This window comes from Dipodomys spectabilis, unplaced genomic scaffold (assembly GCF_019054845.1).
Source record: "Dipodomys spectabilis isolate Male_0828 unplaced genomic scaffold, ASM1905484v1 ptg000046l, whole genome shotgun sequence".
NCBI lineage: Eukaryota > Metazoa > Chordata > Mammalia > Rodentia > Heteromyidae > Dipodomys > Dipodomys spectabilis.
Genome location: NW_024870723.1, coordinates 8471702 through 8491040, shown reverse-complemented (window position 1 = coordinate 8491040; position 19339 = coordinate 8471702).

The following is a 19339-nucleotide window of genomic DNA, read 5'->3' as shown; positions in this document are numbered from 1 at the left end:
ACCACAAGCAGACCAGAGACCCCAACAAGAGGCTGGTTACGGACACAAGGGAGATACAGGATTTTTCCCACTACTCCCAAAAAAAATCAAAGAAGTTTTTTGTTTGCTTTTTGTTTTTCTCTTCTTCGTCTTCTTTTTTTTTTTTTTTTAGTTTTTATTTTTGGTACCTTATATAAAAAATTTTTTTTTTCGTTTCTAAAACGTTTTTCTATCTTTAATCTTTGCCTTTTTGGATAAAAAAATTGTTTTCCAGAAACTTTCTTTTCCTCTTATAATTTTATTTTGGGGATACAGGAGTGTGCGTTTTTGCTTTCTTTTTTGGTCTTCTTTCTCTTTTTTATTTCTCTTTTTAAATTATCTATTTGTTTAGCTCTACTGAACTTCTCATCTTTTTCTTCTTCCTTTATTATCCTTTTCACTTTCTCCTCTCTTTTGTTCTTCTTTATGTGACTTAATTCTTGTCCTGCACTCCCTCAGATAAACCCGTAGTTGACTATTAGACCCTATCCCCCATTGTGTACACACTTAATCCACAAATTTATTACTCAAGTCAAAACCTCTAAGACTTAAATTCCTTAATAGCAGTACTACCTCTTTATACTTATATAATATCTTAAGCATTTTTATTTTTAAGTTTTTCACATCTCCTTTACATCCCTCCCCTTCTCTCAATAAATTCATGTTCTTATCTAAATAGATTGTTATCGAATCTACATAATTTTATTAATTTCTACCTTTCTATTTTTTCTGGTCTCTTTTCGTTTCCCGTTCCCTTTCTTTTCTTTTTTCTTTTTCTTTTCTCTCTCTCTCTCTCCTTTCATCCTACCCAACCTATTTCCTGCTTTGAGATTAAGACTTAGTTAACTCCCCCTGAGCCTCCCCACATCAATCTATTCCTATTTTTTTACCCACATCTCTCCCTAACCCTAATAATTTCTGGTCTTCCAAATTCTTCTCTGCGGTTCGTAGCCCATTAACGTATAGTTGTTTGATGTTGAATAGATGTATCTGTTGAACTAGATTGTATCTGTAGACCACTGACTGTGCAAATTCAGACTTGGGTTGATGATTGCCTTAAGATAGTGTTCTAGCACAAAACTGGTGCTATTTTCATCGCAAATGGGCAGAGTAAGCCGGAAAAACACAAGAAAAATGGCAAATCCGGGTATCTCAATTCCCAATCCCGATAATCAGGGGACAGAACAGATAATGAATAATCCAGAGGAGAATTCCCAAATAGCTCTACAAACACTGCTGGCAAACATGATGAATCAAAAGATTGAAAGCATACAAAGGTCTCTATATGAGCGTGATAGGGAGAGAGAGGAGGCATTCCAAAAGTTTATAGAGGACTATCATAAGCGTGAGGAAGCTACTCAAAAGCTGATACAGGATTTGCATGAGCAGCTTGAGAATACTCAAAGAGAAAGGCAGGAATGGCGTGAACAGGCTGAGAACACTCAAAGAGAACTACAGGAATCCCACGAACGGGAGGAAGCTTATCAAAGAGGAATACAGGAATTGAGAGAGCAGGAAGAAAATACACAAAGATCACTAAAGGCATTCATGGAATCCATTAACAAAGAGCTGAAGGAAGTCAGGGAGACCACAAAGGGAATGCTGAATGGATCCCAACAGAAGGAATGGGAGTCCAAGGAAACCATAACCAACCAGCTAAGTGATCTGAGAATAAACACTGAACATCAAATTAAGGAAGTAAAGACGTTCATACAAGATCTAAAACAAAGCTTCACCAACACCTTGAAGCCATCAAAGCTGACCAATTAGAAAGAAAAGAGATAAAAAACAAAGTAGAAAGTCTTGACAGCATGTTAGACCATGCGGAAGATCGAATCTCAGGGATTGAAGACAGCCTAGATATTATAGAGAAAGAACATACAAACATCCAAGACAAGTCCAAGAAATATGATAGATCTCTCCAACACTTGGAAGACACCATCAGAAGGCCTAACCTAAGGATAATGGGTGTAGAGGAGCACCTAGAAACAGAAGTTAATGGCCTAGGAAATTTGTTTAAGAGGATCCTAGCAGAGAACTTCCCAAACATGCAAAAAGATAGGCCTATTCAGATACAAGAAGCTTTGAGAACTCCAAACAGACCAGACCAGAATAGGACATCCCACCGTCACATTATAATCCACACAGGATCAACTCAGACCAAGGAAAAGATCCTTAAAGCTGTCAAGGAGAAAAGATTCATCACCTATAAAGGAAAACCAATTAGAATCACCTCAGATTTCTCAGCAGAGACAATCAAAGCAAGAAGAGCCTGGAATGATGTATGCCATGCCCTAAAAACAAACAACTATCAACCAAGAATACTGTACCCAGCTAAACTCTCCTTCATAACTGAAGGCCAAATAAAAACCTTCCATAGCAAAGAAAAATTGAAACAATACATCTCCACCAAACCAGCCCTACAAAAGATTCTTAAAGATGTCCTACACATAGAAAACCAACAAGACCACAATAAAGGTCAAGAAACTGCACCCAAACTGAGAATCCAAGAACCATAGGAAGAACCCAGATTTCGCAACCCCCAAGAAGGCGGATAACATGGCAGGAACTCCCAAATACCTCTCAGTCCTTTCTCTTAACGTTAACGGACTGAATTCTCCAATTAAGCGACATAGACTGTCTAGTTGGATTAAAAAACAAGACCCTTCTATCTGCTGCCTTCAGGAGTCACATCTTGCCCATAAAAACAAACACATTTTCAATGTTGAAGGTTGGAACAAAATCTACCAAGCAAACGGCCCCCATAAACAGGCGGGAGTTGCAATCCTAATATCAGATAAAATAGACTTCAAATTAAAATTCGTGAGAAGAGATATAGAAGGTCACTACATACTAATTAAGGGATCTCTCTTTCAGGAGGATATTACAATTCTAAATATCTACTCGCCAAACAATGGAGCACCCAAATTTATCCAAGAAACACTACTTTCCCTCAAATCCCATATAACTCCAAAGACATTAATTGTTGGGGATTTTAACACACCACTCTCCCCACTAGATAGATCAACTCGGCAAAAACTCAACAGAGAAACTGCAGATCTAAACAGCTGCATAGATCAACTAGAGTTAACAGATATCTACCGAACATTTCACCCAGCAGCATCAGAATACACGTTTTTCTCAGCAGCACATGGAATGTTTTCTAAAATAGACCACATTTTAGGCCACAAAGCAAACTTGTCCAAATTCAGAAGCAGTGAAGTTATACCTTGCATTCTCTCTGACCACAAGGGAATAAAATTAGAACTCAACACCAAAAGCCACCAAAGAAAGTCTGGTATCACATGGAGGCTGAACAACACATGCTGAATCACGAGTGGGTCATGGAAGAGATTAGAAAGGAAATTCAAATGTTCATGCTATTCAACAAAAATGAACACACAAATTACCAGCTCCTCTGGGACACAGCAAAGGCAGTACTCAGAGGCAAGTTTATAGCTCTGAGCTCCTACATCAACAAATGGGAGATATCTGAAACTAACAATTTAATGAGACATCTGAACCTCCTTGAAAAAGAGCAGCAAGATAAACCCCAATCCAGTAGATGGAAAGAAATCATTAAAATTAAATCAGAATTAAATGAATGAGAATCCAAAAAAACTATAGAAAGAATCAACAAAACAAAGAGTTGGTTCTTCGAAAAAATTAACAAAATTGACAGACCTTTAGCAAATCTTATCAGAAAAAGAAGAGAACACACCCAAATAAATAAACTCAGAGACGAGAATGGAAACATCACCACGGAAACAACCAAGATTCAAAACATTATTAGGGAATATATAAAATTAACCCCCCAAAATCAATGGCCTTTCTGTATGCCAACAATGAGAAAAGTGTGGCTGAAATTAGGAAAGCAACTCCATTTGTAATAGCCCCACAAAAAATAAAATACCTAGGAATTAACTTAACCAAAGAAGTGAAGGACCTCTATGATGAAAACTTTAAAATCTTGAAAAAGGAAATCAACACAGAACTTAAAAAATGGCAAAACCTCCCATGCTCCTGGATTGGAAAGATTAACATCGTGAAAATGGCAATACTTCCCAAGGCTATCTACAAATTCAACACGATACCTATCAAAATTCCAAGCTCATTCTTCAAGGAAATAGAAGAGGCAATCCAAAAATTCATATGGAACAATAAAAGACCCCGAATAGCAAAAACGCTCCTCAACGGAAAGAACACTGCTGGAGGAATATCAATACCAAATTTCAAACTCTACTATAAAGCCATAGTATTCAAAACAGCTTGGTATTGGCATAAGAACAGACCTCAGGACCACTGGAATAGAATTGAAAACCCAGAAATGAACCTACAGACCTATAGCCATCTAATCTTCCATAAGGGAGCTAAAACAATAGAATGGAAGAAAGACAGCCTCTTCAGTAAATGGTGCTGGCAAAATTGGTTAACTACTTGTAGAAAACTAAAGCTAGATCCTTATATATCACCCTGCACCAGAATCAACTCCAAATGGATCAAAGACCTCGAAGTCAAAGCAAACACTCTGAAAACATTACAGGATGGAATAGGAGAAACCCTAGGTCTCCTTGGCTCAGGCTGAAATTTTCTGAACAGAGACCCTGAAACACAACAAATCAAAGGAAGGTTGGACAAATTGGGATTGCATAAAGTGGCAGAGCTTCTGCATGGCAAAGGACATAGCTAGCAAGATCAATAGAAAGCCCACGGATTGGAAGAAGATCTTTACTAGCCATACAACGGACAAGGGTCTCATATCTAAAATATACTTGGAACTCAAAAAATTAAATCCCCCAACAACAAATCCTCAACGAAACAACTGCCCAATAAACAAGTGGGCGAAAGACTTAAAGAGAAACTTCTCTGAAGAAGAAAGAAGGATGGCCAATAGACACATGAAGAAATGCTCCACATCCCTAGCCATAAAAGAAATGCAAATCAAAACAACATTGAGATACCACCTCACTCCAGTTAGAATGGCAAAAATCAAGAACTCTAACAACAACAGATGCTGGAGGGGATGTGGACAGAAGGGAAACTTACTTCATCGTTGGTGGGAATGTAAACTTGTTCGACCACTTTGGAAAACAGTATGGAGGTTCCTCAAAAGACTCCACATAGAACTTCCCTATGACCCAGCAATCCCACTTTTGGGCATTTACCCAAATGTTTACAAACAAGACCACACTAAAGCTACCAGCACAACTATGTTTATTGCAGCATTATTTACCATAGCTAAGATCTGGAACCAACCCAGATGCCCCTCAGTAGATGAATGGATCAAGAAAATGTGGTATATATACACAATGGAATTCTATGCCTCCATCAGAAAGAATGACATTGCCCCATTTGTTAGGAAATGGAAAGACTTGGAAAAAATTACATTAAGTGAAGGAAGCCAGGCCCAAAGAAACATAGGCCCCATGGTTTCCCTTATTTGCAATATCTAGTATGTGTATGAGTCAAGTGGAAAAGGTCAGATAATGTGATGTTAGGAAAATGAACCCTTAGATATGTATTTTAACGTTTTTTTCTTTCATGCATGTGTTTCTAACGCATTTATAAGATTATTTCTTTGTTGCTTTGTATGTCCCTCCCCCACAGTATAATCCCTGGTTTCACTATATTTGATGTCACTATAACTTGTGGAGGAGATGGGGAAAAAGAAGTCGTTTAAGGATACAGGTGGACCTGTTGCAAAAATGAGAAGTACAAGTTGTCTTGTCCAAAACGAGCTTTACAATGTCAGTGGGGGGGGGGGGATTGGGACTGGGAGGGGGGGAGAGGCTGGGAAGGGATGTGAAGTGTAAACAAAGGAGGAGGCTGCAATGCTTGGTAAGAAATGTATGCATTATCCTGCCCATGTAATTGTAACCCCTCTGCACAGTATGTTCACAAATAAAATAAAATACAAAAAAAAAATCCTGGTAAGAAAGAACAGATGTCATAAGTGGCATCTTTCTCTGTATCCATGTATCATGAAAACAGCTGTAAGAAACACCTGATTTTATTCATAGCCATGACTCAAGTCGAATTGGGAGAGAGGGTATCAACAAGAGAAGCCTTGAGATCTACCATAGCAGAACAAAGCCCAATGTGAATGGCATAGGCTTCCAGGGACGCAGGGGAGTAGCCTTCACTAAACACGCCACTAAATAACTCTAATCCTTGTGGAAAAAAGGCAAAGGTGCTCTCTTCCAGTTCCCCTTCAAGCCTCTTAAATGGGGAAGGGAAAGATAAAAGCTGCAGCCTCTTCCTAGATGGGGCTCCTCTCCTGTCCTTACCACAGTCCTGCTCAGAGTCTCTCACAGCAGAACTAGAACTGAGCAGGGTTATGGGCTGACTCCCCTTTGGTGTGCTATATGAGACCAGCTGACTTTCCTTCAACCTAGTGCTTTAAAACTCCCTTTTAAAATAAAATTGAGCAAAGGAAGCCAATATCAAGGAAAACTAAGACAAAGATTCGGAAGAAACACTTGGAATAGCTGGTGTTGGGGTCCTTTCCTCTGATTCATTTTACTGTGGATGAAAAGGAGGAGTCCACAGAGGGGAAGCAATTACTACAGGAAGGTTAAAGGGTAATAAGCAGCCAAGGTAGATCCCTGTTAGTCTGTGACCTTCCAATGAGAAGTCCCCCGAGGAAGAAAACCCTCCTTGCCAGAGGGTATATTGAACAGAAAAGAGTGGTAGACCTAAAGGATTCAGCAGGGCCAAGACATAACTTGTTTATGGTTCCCTGACACCAAGGGCAATGGTAGAAAGCTATGGACAGTAGACAGGAGAGAAAGAAGGACACGTAGTCCTTCTTTTCTCCCAGCCCCTCTCATTCAGATACCAAGAACTTGACAAGAGCAGCATTTGGGATTGAGGGGACAACACAGGTATGCCTAATGACAATGACCCTGCCTTGGAGAAAGTGGTCATCTGTTCAAGCTCCACAACTAAGAAGAGAAAAGAAGAGAAGAGAAAAGAAATGTACTGACTGCCTTACTCGTGTACCTGTAATCGCTCTGAGCAGCATCTTTACAATAAAATTTTTAAAAAAAACCTTCAAAAAAATCACATAGTACATTATAAATGCCTCCAAATCACTTGAATATTTTGTTCACAATTTTAATAGTAGTTAAACCAAATATACTTACTTGACAATTTCTAATAAGAGTAAGGTAGTGATGGATAGCCATGAGTTAGAAAAATGAGGAAAAAATAACATTGTTCAAAACCAAATGAACTCATTACCTGACATGCAGCTGTAAAACCTGTGTACATCACCGTTACATTAAAAATAAAAATGATAAAAAAACACAATAGACTTACGTAGAGATGGGATTTAACACTAGACTTATTTATAGATGGGATTTTTGCTTAAAGAAATAAAGAGGGAAATTGATTGAGGATTTTCAATAACAAGGTGATTTGGATCTTGGAATATAAATGTATTTATCAGGGGTAGAAAGAGCAAATTTGGTGATAGATAATATAAAAGTAACTTATACGAACAATAAATACCTGTCAATATGCTAAGTATCAGTTGCTGAATAGTAGATATGTGAGAACAGGATTAAGTAAGCAGGATGAAGTGAAGGTGTTAAAAAGGGAAATATTTCACATTATCTCCCCAGTTGGTGCTATTATTGGTGATATGTAAGTTAGACCACAGGAAAGGGTCACTGACATGAAGCCAGCTGAGAGATTGTGGAGACTCAGAATCCAAGATGTTAGCTAGATGAACTCTAGATTGTGTTAGTGTTGAAATTTTCTTAAAATGACAAAGAGTGTTAGACCAACATAGAGAAACAATACTAAAGTTTTCAATGATGCAGGGAGAACTAGCAGATCACTGGCAGATTATAGCATCAAGAAGAGAAAAATCTGTGTGAAAGATTCAAAGCAATTTTGAATGTTTGAAAATGTGGTGAAGGAAGGATCTGGAACTGGAATAAACTGGGGAACTGGAAATGCTTAGGAAGCCATAGACCTTTAGTCTCTTGCTCTTGCATGAAAGACTTAATCCTTAGTATTGATTCCCTTCATCAGTTGGACTCATTTCCCTTCAACTCTAGGGCAATCTCTTCCTGCCTGTCCAAGGTAGTATTAGCCATGTCCACCATGATATCAAGGGAATGGGAACACACAGTACACACACTGCTTCTCAGGCCAACCCTCACATAGACAAGAATGTGATATGTTTCTTTTTTGGTGTTGTGGATGTTTGAACTGATGGCTTTCCTTATGTTTAAGCACAAGATGACCTACTTGCTAGACAGGCTCTATTCCACTTGAATGCTTGAGCCTCCATCCAAGCACAGTTTGCTGCAGGTTTATTCTTGATTGATTAATTGACTGTTTTTTGTTTGTTGAGGTTTCAGTGATTGACTGATTTTTATATTTAATTGGTCATGCATCTGGGACTACGTGCTCTCTATGAGCTCTTCAGCTCACATGGTTGCTCTACCTTTTGAGCCACAGTGCTACTTCTGAATTTCTGGTGGTTAATTGGAGCTAAGTGTCTCATGAACTTTCCTGCCCTGACAGACTTTGAACCCCAATCCTTAGATCTCAGCCTCCTGAGTAGAGAGGATTACAGGCATGAGCCACTGGTGCCTAGGTGCTGCATTTTCTTTTGAGATTGAGTCTCACTTGTTTTCCTGGTCAGCTGGATCACAGCCCCTACTGAAGATCTCATATAGCTAGGATGACAGGCACACACCACCATACTAGGCCTTTTCTGTTGACATGGGGGTTTGTGGATTGTTTCCTTGGGCTGGAATGCAAGTCCAGTTCTCTCAATCTAGCTTCCTGTGTAGACTGGGATGGCAGGAGCAAGTGTTCTCACCTGGCTACCAATGAAAATGAGGTCATGAGAACTTTGGTGTGAACTCTTTGTCCTCAAGCTGTGATCTTTGTCCTTTTTATCTCTCAAGCATCTAGGCTAACAAGCATGACCAGCCAGGGCCCCAAGAAAAACAAATCCTTAGCTGACTCCACATGCAAATTTTCAATGTTATTTTCTTCCAATACAATTTAGTGTTTATATTCTCCTTATTCTGAAGAATTTAAACTTTCCCAATTCTGAATATCTGGATTTTTCCATTGAATATTTTCAGAGCATGATTGCCTCTGGGCAGCTGATAATTGGGGAAGTGAACTTGTGGAGAAGGGTAGGACTATGGTGTGTGCCTCCTGCCCATCTCTGCACTGGAGGAATTCTTGAATGGAGAAAGGAGATTTTCAGAAAGGCTATAGCACTGAGTTGAATGGAAAGGCTAGAGAATGTCAGTAAGGAACTTCCACCTTGCAACAGACAAAGAAGTTGAGCGAGGGAGGCAAAAAGAAAGTCAGAGATCCTAGGGCAATCCTGAAGGAAAATAGTGAGTGGGCGATGTATTTTCTGGAAATATTGAGGAAGCAGATGTGGGAACGAAGTTTTTGTTTTTTAATTTTTAAGTGCCAGAGCACCTTTTCCTTCGAAGGATTAGTAGAGAAGTATAACAAAGGACCTATGGCAATATAGCTTCTCAAATCTATTTCATGGGCATGCATTTCGATGAAGGTATATATGTAGGTTCCAAAATATGCTCCTACTACAACGTGTAATTCATCACAATTTTTTTTTAGGGGGGGTCCGGTTGTGGGGCTTTAACTCCAGGCCTGGGCACTGTCCCTCAGCTCTTCAGCTCAAAGCTAGCGCTCTACCACTTGAGCCACAGCGCCTCTTCTGGCTTTTTTCTTTTTGCTTATGTGGTGCTGAGGAATTGAACCCAGGGCCTCAGGCATGCAAGGCAAGCACTCTACCACTGAGCCACCTTCCTAGCCCAATTCATCACAATTTTAGCTGCATGTCAGATTCATCTCATAACTTTGCAATGGAACCTTAGTCTGACCAATGAATTAAATTAGCTTTTACTTTTGTCTTTTTTCCTTATGTCCCGGGTATCATTTTCCTGACATCGCATTATCTGACCTTTTCCGCTTGACTCATACATATACTAGATAATGCAAATAAGGGAAACCATGGCACCTATGTTTCTTTGGGCCTGGCTTCCTTCACTTAATATAATTTTTTCCAAGTTTTTCCATTTCCTAACAAATGGGGCAATGTCATTCTTTCTGATGGAGGCATAGAATTCCATTGTGTATATATACCACATTTTCTTGATCTGTTCATCTACTGAGGGGCATCTGGGTTGGTTCCAGATCTTAGCTATGGTAAATAATGCTGCAATAAACATTGTTGTGCTGGTAGCTTTAGTGTGGTCTTGTTTGTAAACATTTGGGTAAATGCCCAAAAGTGGAATTGCTGGGTCATAGGGGAGTTGTATATAGTTTTTTTTTTTTGTCGGTCATGGGGCTTGAACTCTGGGCCTGGGCATTGTCCCTCAGCTCTTCAACTCAAAGCGAGCGCTCTACCACTTGAGATACAGCGCCACTCATAGGGGAGATCTATGTGAAGTCTTTTGAGGAACCTCCATACTGCTTTCCAAAGTGGTTGAACAAGTTTACATTCCCACCAACAATGAAGTAAGGTTCCTTTCTGTCCACAGCCCCTCCAGCGACTGTTGTTGTTAGAGTTCTTGACTTTTGCCATTCTAACTGGGGTGAGGTGATATCTCAATGTTGTTTTGATTTGCATTTCTTTTATGGCTAGGGATGTTGAACATTTCTTCATGTGTCTATTGGCCATCCTTCTTTCTTCTTCAGAGAAGTTTCTCTTTAAGTCTTTCGCCCACTTATTTATTGGGCAGTTGTTTCTTTGAGGATTTGTTGTTGGGGGGTTAAATTTTTTGAGTTCCAAGTATATTTTAGATATGAGACCCTTGTCCGTTGTATGACTAGTAAAGATCTTCTCCTAATCCGTGGGCTTTCTATTATCTTGCTAGTTATGTCATTTGCCCTGCAGAAGCTCTGCAACTTTATGCAATCCCATTTGTCCAACCTTCCTTTGATTTGTTGTGTTTCCGGGTCTCTATTCAGAAAGTTTTGGCCTGATCCAAGGAGACCTAGGGTTTCTCCTATTCCATCCTGTAATGTTTTCAGAGTGTCTGCTTTGACTTCAAGGTCTTTGATCCGTTTGGAGTTGATTCTGGTGCAGGGTGATATATAAGGATCTAGCTTTAGTTTTCTACATGTAGTTAACCAATTTTGCCAGCACCATTTACTGAAGAGGCTGTCTTTGTTCCATTCTATTGTTTTATCTCCCTTATCGATGATTATAGGTCTGTAGGTTCATTTCTGGGTTTTCAATTCTATTCCATTGGTCCTGAGGTCTGTTCTTATGCCAATACCAAGCTGTTTTGATTACTATGGCTTTATAGTAGAGTTTGAAATTTGTTATTGATATTCCTCCAGCAGTGTTCTTTCCGTTGAGGAGCGTTTTTGCTATTCGGGGTCTTTTATTGTTCCATATGAATTTTTGGATTGCCTCTTCTATTTCCTTGAAGAATGAGGGTGGAATTTTGATAGGTATTGCGTTGAATTTGTAGGTAGCCTTGGGAAGTATTAACATTTTCACGATGTTAATCTTTCCAATCCAGGAGCATGGGAGGCTTTGCCATTTTTTTAGTTCTGTGTTGATTTCCTTTTTCAAGATTTTAAAGTTTTCATAGAGGTGCTTCCCTTCTTTAGTTAATTCCTAGGTATTTTATTTTTCGTGGGGCTATTACAAATGGAGTTGCTTTCCTAATTTCAGCCACACTTTTCTCATTGTTGGCATACAGAAAAGCCTTTGATTTTGGGGGGTTAATTTTATAACCTGCTACTTTACCAAAGTTTTGAATCAGCTTGAGTAATTTGGGAGTGGAGTCTATGGGATTCTTTAAATACAAGATCATGTCATCTGCAAAGAGGGAGAGTGTTATTTCTTCTTTCCCTATTTGGATCCCCTTTATGTCTGCATCTTGTCTTATTGCTGTAGCTAGGCATTCTAATACTAGATTGAAGAGAAGTGGAGAGAGTGGGCATCCTTGTCTTGTTCCTGAGTTAAGAGGAAATGGCTTTAGTTTTTCACCATTGAGTATAATGCTGGCTGTAGGTTTGTCATATACAGCCTTTATTGTATTGAGAAATGTTCCATGGATTCCTAATTTTTCCAAAACCTTCATCATGAAGGGGTATTGGATCTTGTCGAATGCTTTTTCTGCATCTATTGAGGTAACCATGTGGTTCTTATTCTTGCTCCTGTTGATGTGATGAATAATATTAATTGATTTGGGTATATTGAACCAGCTTTGCATCCCTGAAATGAATCCTGTTTGATCGTGGTGTATGATTTTTTGGATGAATTGTTGAAGTCGATTGGCCAAAATTTTGTTGAGAAGTTTTGCATCAATATTCATCAAAGAAATGGGTCTATAGTTCTCTTTCTTTGATGAGTCCCTGCCTGGTTTTGGGATGAGGGTTATGATGGCTTCATAGAATATGTTCGGTAGTGAGCTTTCTCTTTCAATTTCATTGAAGAGTTGGAGGAGTATTGGTGTGAGCTGTGCTTTGAAGGCCTTGTAAAATTCCGCTGTAAAACCATCTGGTCCTGGACTTTTCTTACCTGGGAGGACTCTTATTGCTGTTTCTATTTCAGTACTTGATATGGGCCTGTTAAGATAGTTTAACTCATCTTGGTTCAGTTTTGGCATGTCACTATTTGCTAGGAAAAGGGCCAATTCTGTCAAGTTCTCAAACTTATTAGCATAGAGTTTTGAGAAGTATTCCCGTATAATGTTCTGAATCTTGGTTGTTTCCGTGGAGATGTTTCCATTCTCATCTCTGAGTTTATTAATTTGGGTGTGTTCTCTTCTTTTTCTGATAAGATTTGCTAAGGGTCTGTCATGGAGGCTGAACAACACACTACTGAATCATGAGTGGGTCATAGAAGAGATTAGAAAGGAAATTAAAATGTTCATGCTATTCCACAAAAATGAACACACAAATTACCAGCTCCTCTGGGACACAGCAAAGGCAGTACTCAGAGGCAAGTTTATAGCTCTGAGCTCCTACATCAACAAATGGGAGAGATCTGAAACTAACAATTTAATGACACACCTAAAGCTCCCTGAAAAAGAGCAGCAAGATAAACCCCAATCCAGTACCCGGAAAGAAATAATCAAAATTAAATCAGAATTAAATGAATTAGAATCCAAAAAAACTATAGAAAGAATCAACAAAACAAAGAGTTGGTTCTTCGAAAAACTTAACAAAATCTGGCTTGTACTCTTTCAGTAAGGCTTTGTTCAAGGGCTTCAGGATGACATCCTGTGTCTTCTTCTGATTCCTCACATGGGTCAGAAGGGGAGAGAACATCAAGCCCTGGGCAAAGTGCCCCCTTCCCACCAGTCTGTGGCCAGCAATACCCTGAAGACACTCATGCTCAGAAAGGGAATCAGCCACTGTGTGATGGGATGATTCAAGTCTTCCTTCCTAAGTGTGGTCTCAGAAGATAGCATGGGCCATGTCCATTTCTAGCCACTCTCATCAGCAGTGTGACACCTCCTCCCAGGCAGGATCATGTTCAGGTCTTGTGGCTGTAGGTTAACAGAATCAAGTAGGCATGGGCCTAGGTCTCACCAGAGAGGTTTGCCCAAGCCCAAGAGAAGGAGCAGGCCCAGAGCCAGGGACCCATTGCCTCCTACCAGTCAGGTCCCCACTGGGCTGGAGGCCGCACTGGTAGAGGATACACCTTTAGCCTTCTCCAGCTCCCCTGAGTCTCTGAGCAGAGCACACAGGAAGACACATTCTCCCAGCTGGCTGCTAATGACAGCCACTCCCTCTCGTGGCCTGGAGAGGACTGAGCATGATGGAAAGTCATGGAATCTCCATGAGGAAAGAGATAAATGACTCCTGATCCCTTGAAGACTTGGAAGATGAAAAAGGCTTCTCCTGAACAAGGCCAGTTCACCTGTGAAAAGCCTCTGCTGTTTCAGGTTATGTAATACCCAGAATCCTACCATCCTAACTCTGAGGCTCTGAATCTACCTCACTCTGAGGAAAGTCAAGAAGGTTCCTGTTGCATTGTGCCTTATCTAGTCAAAGTCTTCATCTCCTTGATCCATGTATCTGCCTTCTTGACTCTCCAGAGGCCCTGAGGTGGTTTTACTCATGTCCGTGGCTGGGTCCACTGTTCCTCCCTCCTTGCTGTGAGGTCTAGACCTGAGCACTGCCCACTGCCTCCAGCATGCTGGGTTTCTGCGGTCTCTACTAAAAGACCAATTTCAGGAGGGAAGCAAATGGACCTGGAGATGGCCACTGGTCTGTATCCTGACTTGTTGAAGACAGCAGGGGTGTGTCATACTGCCCCACTCACCATGAAACTTTGGACACCTTTTCTGTGTGCTCACGTATGCTCACCCTGATGAGACAGGTGTCTCCCACCTGCTTGTTATTTGGAACCAACGGGTAGCTGTTGCTCTCCCCACCTAAATTCCAACTCTGACTATTGTTTGTCTTAGCCTCAGGTGTATTCGAGGTTCAAGAGCAGGCTGGGCTTTTGCAATTTAAGAGCATTCCAGAAGTCCCTGGAGAGGATGATTTGCAGAACCTGATCTGGAAAGACAGCAACATGAGGAGAGGCCTTGACATAGATGGATGTCCCAGCCTGGGACGAAGGTCTAGGGCCTTCCAAAACTGTATGATGTGAACAGGAGCTGGGCTTTCCAGACCTCTTGGCTGCACCTCCATTGGATAAGTTAGGAATGGACTAGTAGTGCAGGGTGCCACCATTTCCTTCTCTTGGGAGGATTCTCCCTTGAGTCTCCTGTGGAGATCCAGGTGGGAGCTGGTCACACCAGGGCACAGAGGGCCACTGTATGAGGGCTCTTCCACAGTGTCCTGCTGTTGCTGTCAGGGCCACGCTGGAGCTGCTCCTGTGCTGTGGGCTGGGAGCTGCCACTGCCACTGAGGTCAGTGTTGTGACTATGGTCCCTTCAGTCAGGGGATGGCTTGCTGGAGGGAACTTCCCCAGCACCCCGCACATTCCTGCTCCCCATTACCCTGCTAGCATGCTGCTCCAGTCTAGGCCCTTCGAAAATCCCAACCCCTATCAGAGGGATGCACCCCAGACACAAGCAAGGGGAGGAAAAGCCCAGAGAGCCAAGGCCTCTGAGCCCACAATCAGGGATGCTGTCAGTGGGGCGAAATCAGCATCAGCCTCAGGTGTCGCAGCCCAGAATCTTCACTGGCCCCTGCCAGTCGGTGCCCATCCACTTACCTCTGTCCTGCCTGTCTAATTTGTGAAAACTTCTTGGTCTTGTGGTTTGTAGTGTCAGTCTGCCTCCTGGGCTCCAGTGCACATGACAGCTCATAGCTAAGACAAGGGGTGGTGGTGAGGTGACCAAGTGCCATGTTTGTTCACTGCCAGAGTGGCTTGCACTTCAGAGCCTGATGGACCATCCTCATGCGGCCGAACAGAGACTCTGTCGGTTCCCACTCGAATCCATGGTCACACCTCCGGCCCTCCGGACTCCATTGTCAGGATGTCCCCCCTCATTCAGCCAGTGTCTGACAACCCACCTGGCTTCCTCACTGAGCCACTCCAGAATTTTCTGCTTCTTTAGGTGAGAATATCTGCAGGTTTGTTGCAGGTCTTTCAGGTCTTAGATGATCTCATTTTCCTGGTCTTGAGGAGCACAAGAGCAGTGACAGGGCAGGACTGGCCTGGCCTGGGCTTTGCTGGCTGAGGAGGGACCCAGCTCCTCTACCAGCTCTGCCCACCAACCCGCCATTGAGTCCCCCAGACTTGTGTGGGATCTCACACTCAATGTCCAGGCTGCTCTGTCTGGAGAGCTGATATTCACCTGAATTAATTTCATCATATGTGTTTTGTCCTAGTATTCAGAGTGCCATGGAGTCAGTATGGGGACCCTCTTCCCTCAGCACACCCAACCAGGGCCTCATCAAGCCTGCACAACATGTGTGCATAACAAGAGTAGGGCCTGCATTCAGAGGAGGCTGTGAACCTAGCATCATGTCAGGATAAGGGATTTTGTTGTCTAACCCCTGGGAAGCTGGAGAGTGACTGCAGCATCAGTAAAAAGGCCTTTATTAGGCCAGAAGTTGCTTGTCTTAGGAAAGCCTGGCTTCAGTTGTGCCACACGGACCTGGCTTAAAGGACTTGAAACCCCAGCTGGCGTGTGTGTGTGCACACAGCTCACGGGTCAGGCAGGTTTGGCCAGCAGATGGTCAGAGGGGCATAGGACTGAGCACTGGGCATGGCCAGGGGACTATAAGGAGTGTCAGAGCTCAGGACTCCCAGGGGCCTTTCTTCTCCTCTTGCCAAGGAGCCAACTGGGGCCTGGCTACTCACTTCATGGATATCCTGATATGCAGTATCTATCATCATGAGATCTATCAGGAAGATTCCCAGGTAGGAAATAATGCCCATTGAGATCAGCTGTAGGATTGGGTTGGTGATGGTCAAGGCCCAAGGCCCATCTCATACCCAATCTCACAGGGCATCTCAGTCAGTCTTCAACCTTACAGATGCTCCCATGGCACAGCCACTTGGGAAACCTGTGATCCCCCCTAGTGTCTAGGGCCCGTTCTTGCTGCCTGGTTCTCCAAACTTCCCCACGTCCAAATCTAGGCTGGTATACGCAGATCACAAAATGCTGTAGCACCCCTCTGCCTACTGTGTGCCTACGGGAATCTCTCCTTGCTCTCCTTACAATAGAAATCAGGTTGTGTTTCTAAACACCTTCAGGATGGCACTGACTCCCCCGTGTTTCCCCTCCACATCTGCCCCCTGTCTTCCCTTCCTCATGTCATAGCTTTGCCAGCAGCTCTTTGCTCTTAGATTAATTATTTGTAGGAGAAGTGATTTTTTCCAGTTTGTGGAATGTGCAGAAGGAGTATCTGTGGGAGGGGCAGAGAGAAGGTGACAGTTGGAAAGTGGGGAGGTGGGAGTTGGATTCCATTTGGTTTTGGAAGGAAGGAAACCATGTGACTCCACAACAGGGTTGAAAATCGGTTCAAATAGCCCCAAGAATCCACCAGGCAAGAGCAAGTGCTTCTTCCTGTCATAACCATGAGCCATCGCTCTTCAACTAGGCAGCTGTGCTTTCAATTCAAGTGGATGCAGATTCATAGCCACGACAGAAAACCTAGTAAGCTTGTGTGTGTGTGTGTGTGTGTGTGTGTGTGTGTGTGTGTGTGTGTGTGTCTGTGTCTATGTATGTGTCTGTGTCTGTGTATGCTCAATCTGACAGGAGGTGTCTGAATCCTGATAATAAATACCCACCTGGGCCCAGGGAATGGGGTTTGTGTCCAGGGCTTAGGGAGTGTGACACTTACCATGTTTGTCCATACGGCAACTGCTGTGGGAATAGGGACCCACCTGCAGACCTCTTGCCATGATGTCTTCAGTCGGAAGATGGCCGTGCTCTGTAGGGCAGAGAAGATGGCATGGAGTGAGGATAAGTTCCTCAGGTCTCGGCAAACTTGGAGAGGAAGGCTGTGTGAGTCTTGCCTGACACATCCGCCTCCTGTTGGCCTGGACAAGAGAGATGATGGGAGTGTTTCGAACTGGGCAGGGATTTAGGTCACCCAGGCATGATTACGGTTTCCCTGGGGCTTTAACAACCTTTCTCTAATGTGTGCTGGGTGAGTTAGCAGGTCATCCAGAGTCTCCACATAGGAGTGTGCTGGGGAGCTCTTTGTATCTGGATTGGTAATAGCTGTTGGGTTTAATGGAAGGCAGAGGCTGGAAGGTCAGCGTGGGGCTTCTATCAGTTACAGGACACCAGAGGTTGTGGGAGGGAGACAGAGTTTGAGCCCTCTATAGGTTAGTAACTGAGTGAGGTGATGGTGGGTGACAATGGTAGGCTTGTGCCCAGGTTCAGTTTCTTTGACTCCTGTAATAGGACTCAAGTGGTGGCTAGGCCACAGAGGCAAGGAGCCCAGTCCCTCATGGTAGGGTCTACGTGTCTGGACAAATAAGAAACTGGCACAAATGAGGTCCGATCTGCTAACCTCAAACTCCCAATGTAAAACCCTAGTTCTCAGTTACATAATGAAAGAACAGGTGTGAAGGCTCCGGCAGCCTGAGAGCAGAGGCCTGTGTGGAGGCCGTTTGGAACCAGTCTGCTGAAGGGAGAAATGTGAGTGGAGGGCGTTCAAAGGGTTTCCTCCCGTGACCCTCTAGCTACTTCATATAAGTGGCAACTTCAGAGGGAGTTGTTGGGGGTCCAGGTCCTGAGGTAGTCAGCAAGACTCAAAAAGGAGAGAAGCTCCTTCTTAGTGTAGGGCTAGGGCAGTTAGTAATCAGGAGTTTGGTGGGGATAGTAAAAGCCTTGTGTGTGGCCCAGTTGAATACACAGATAAGTCACTGACTGCTGAACCACCTGTACCTTCCTGGGTGAGACTCGGTATCCCTGGGAGGCCAGAAAGTTACCAAGGGTTACCTTGGTGGGACTACACCATAGTAAGTGACCTGAACCCAAAAGTTTGCCGTCTAGGGTCCTTGGCAGTGAGTTTCATGCATCTAAACAAGGTAGATTGCTGGGCAGTTGTGGCTCACCCCTGTCATCTTAGCTACTCAGAAGGCTCAGATCTGAGGATCACAGTTCAAAGACAACCCAGGCAAGAAAGACCCTGAGACTCTGATCTCCCATAAACCACTCACAGAACACAGAAGTAGCTTTGTGCCTGAAGTCATACAGTGCTGGCCTTGAGCTGAAGAGCTCAGCAACCAGGCCCAGAATTCAGGCCCCACATGTGACAAAAAAAAAAGAGCTCAGTAGTGTAAAATTGTCACTGTCTCTTGGGTTTCCTCAGAAATCAAAGGCTCTCGTGGTAAGGGTTAGATAGTGGGGCAGGCTTTATGGGGGCCCTGAAGCCTTCACGGAGGCTTAGTTGCCTAAACAGAGGAATCTAAGCCTCCGGACTGGTCACTTAATTGGGAGTAGGAATTAGTCTCAGCGGATAGGTGTTGCCTCACCTGCCAGCCAGGGCAGAGCTTAGGTCTGTGAGGGGCATTTGCTGACTTACAGACATGACATTGAGTTTCTCTGGTGCTCCATCCCCATCAGCTCTGATTGCTGGGTATCTCCATGGGAGGTGGGTCCTGCTAGGTCATCAGGTGTTCAGGCTCCTAATGCTCTGTGTCACCTATGGCAGGAAGTGGCGCATATCACTGAGACACTCCTTTCATTGTGGGAAGATAAGATGGCATCCTCCAAGTGTGTTGGGAGTGGTTTCACAGTTGTAGGAAAACATTTACTCTCATCAGAAATTAAAGGACTAGGTGATGGTGAGGGTTGCCTGTTAATATTGAGGGCTCACTTGAATATGTTTTACTTTGTTCTTTTTAAGTATGTTTTATATTGTGAAAATT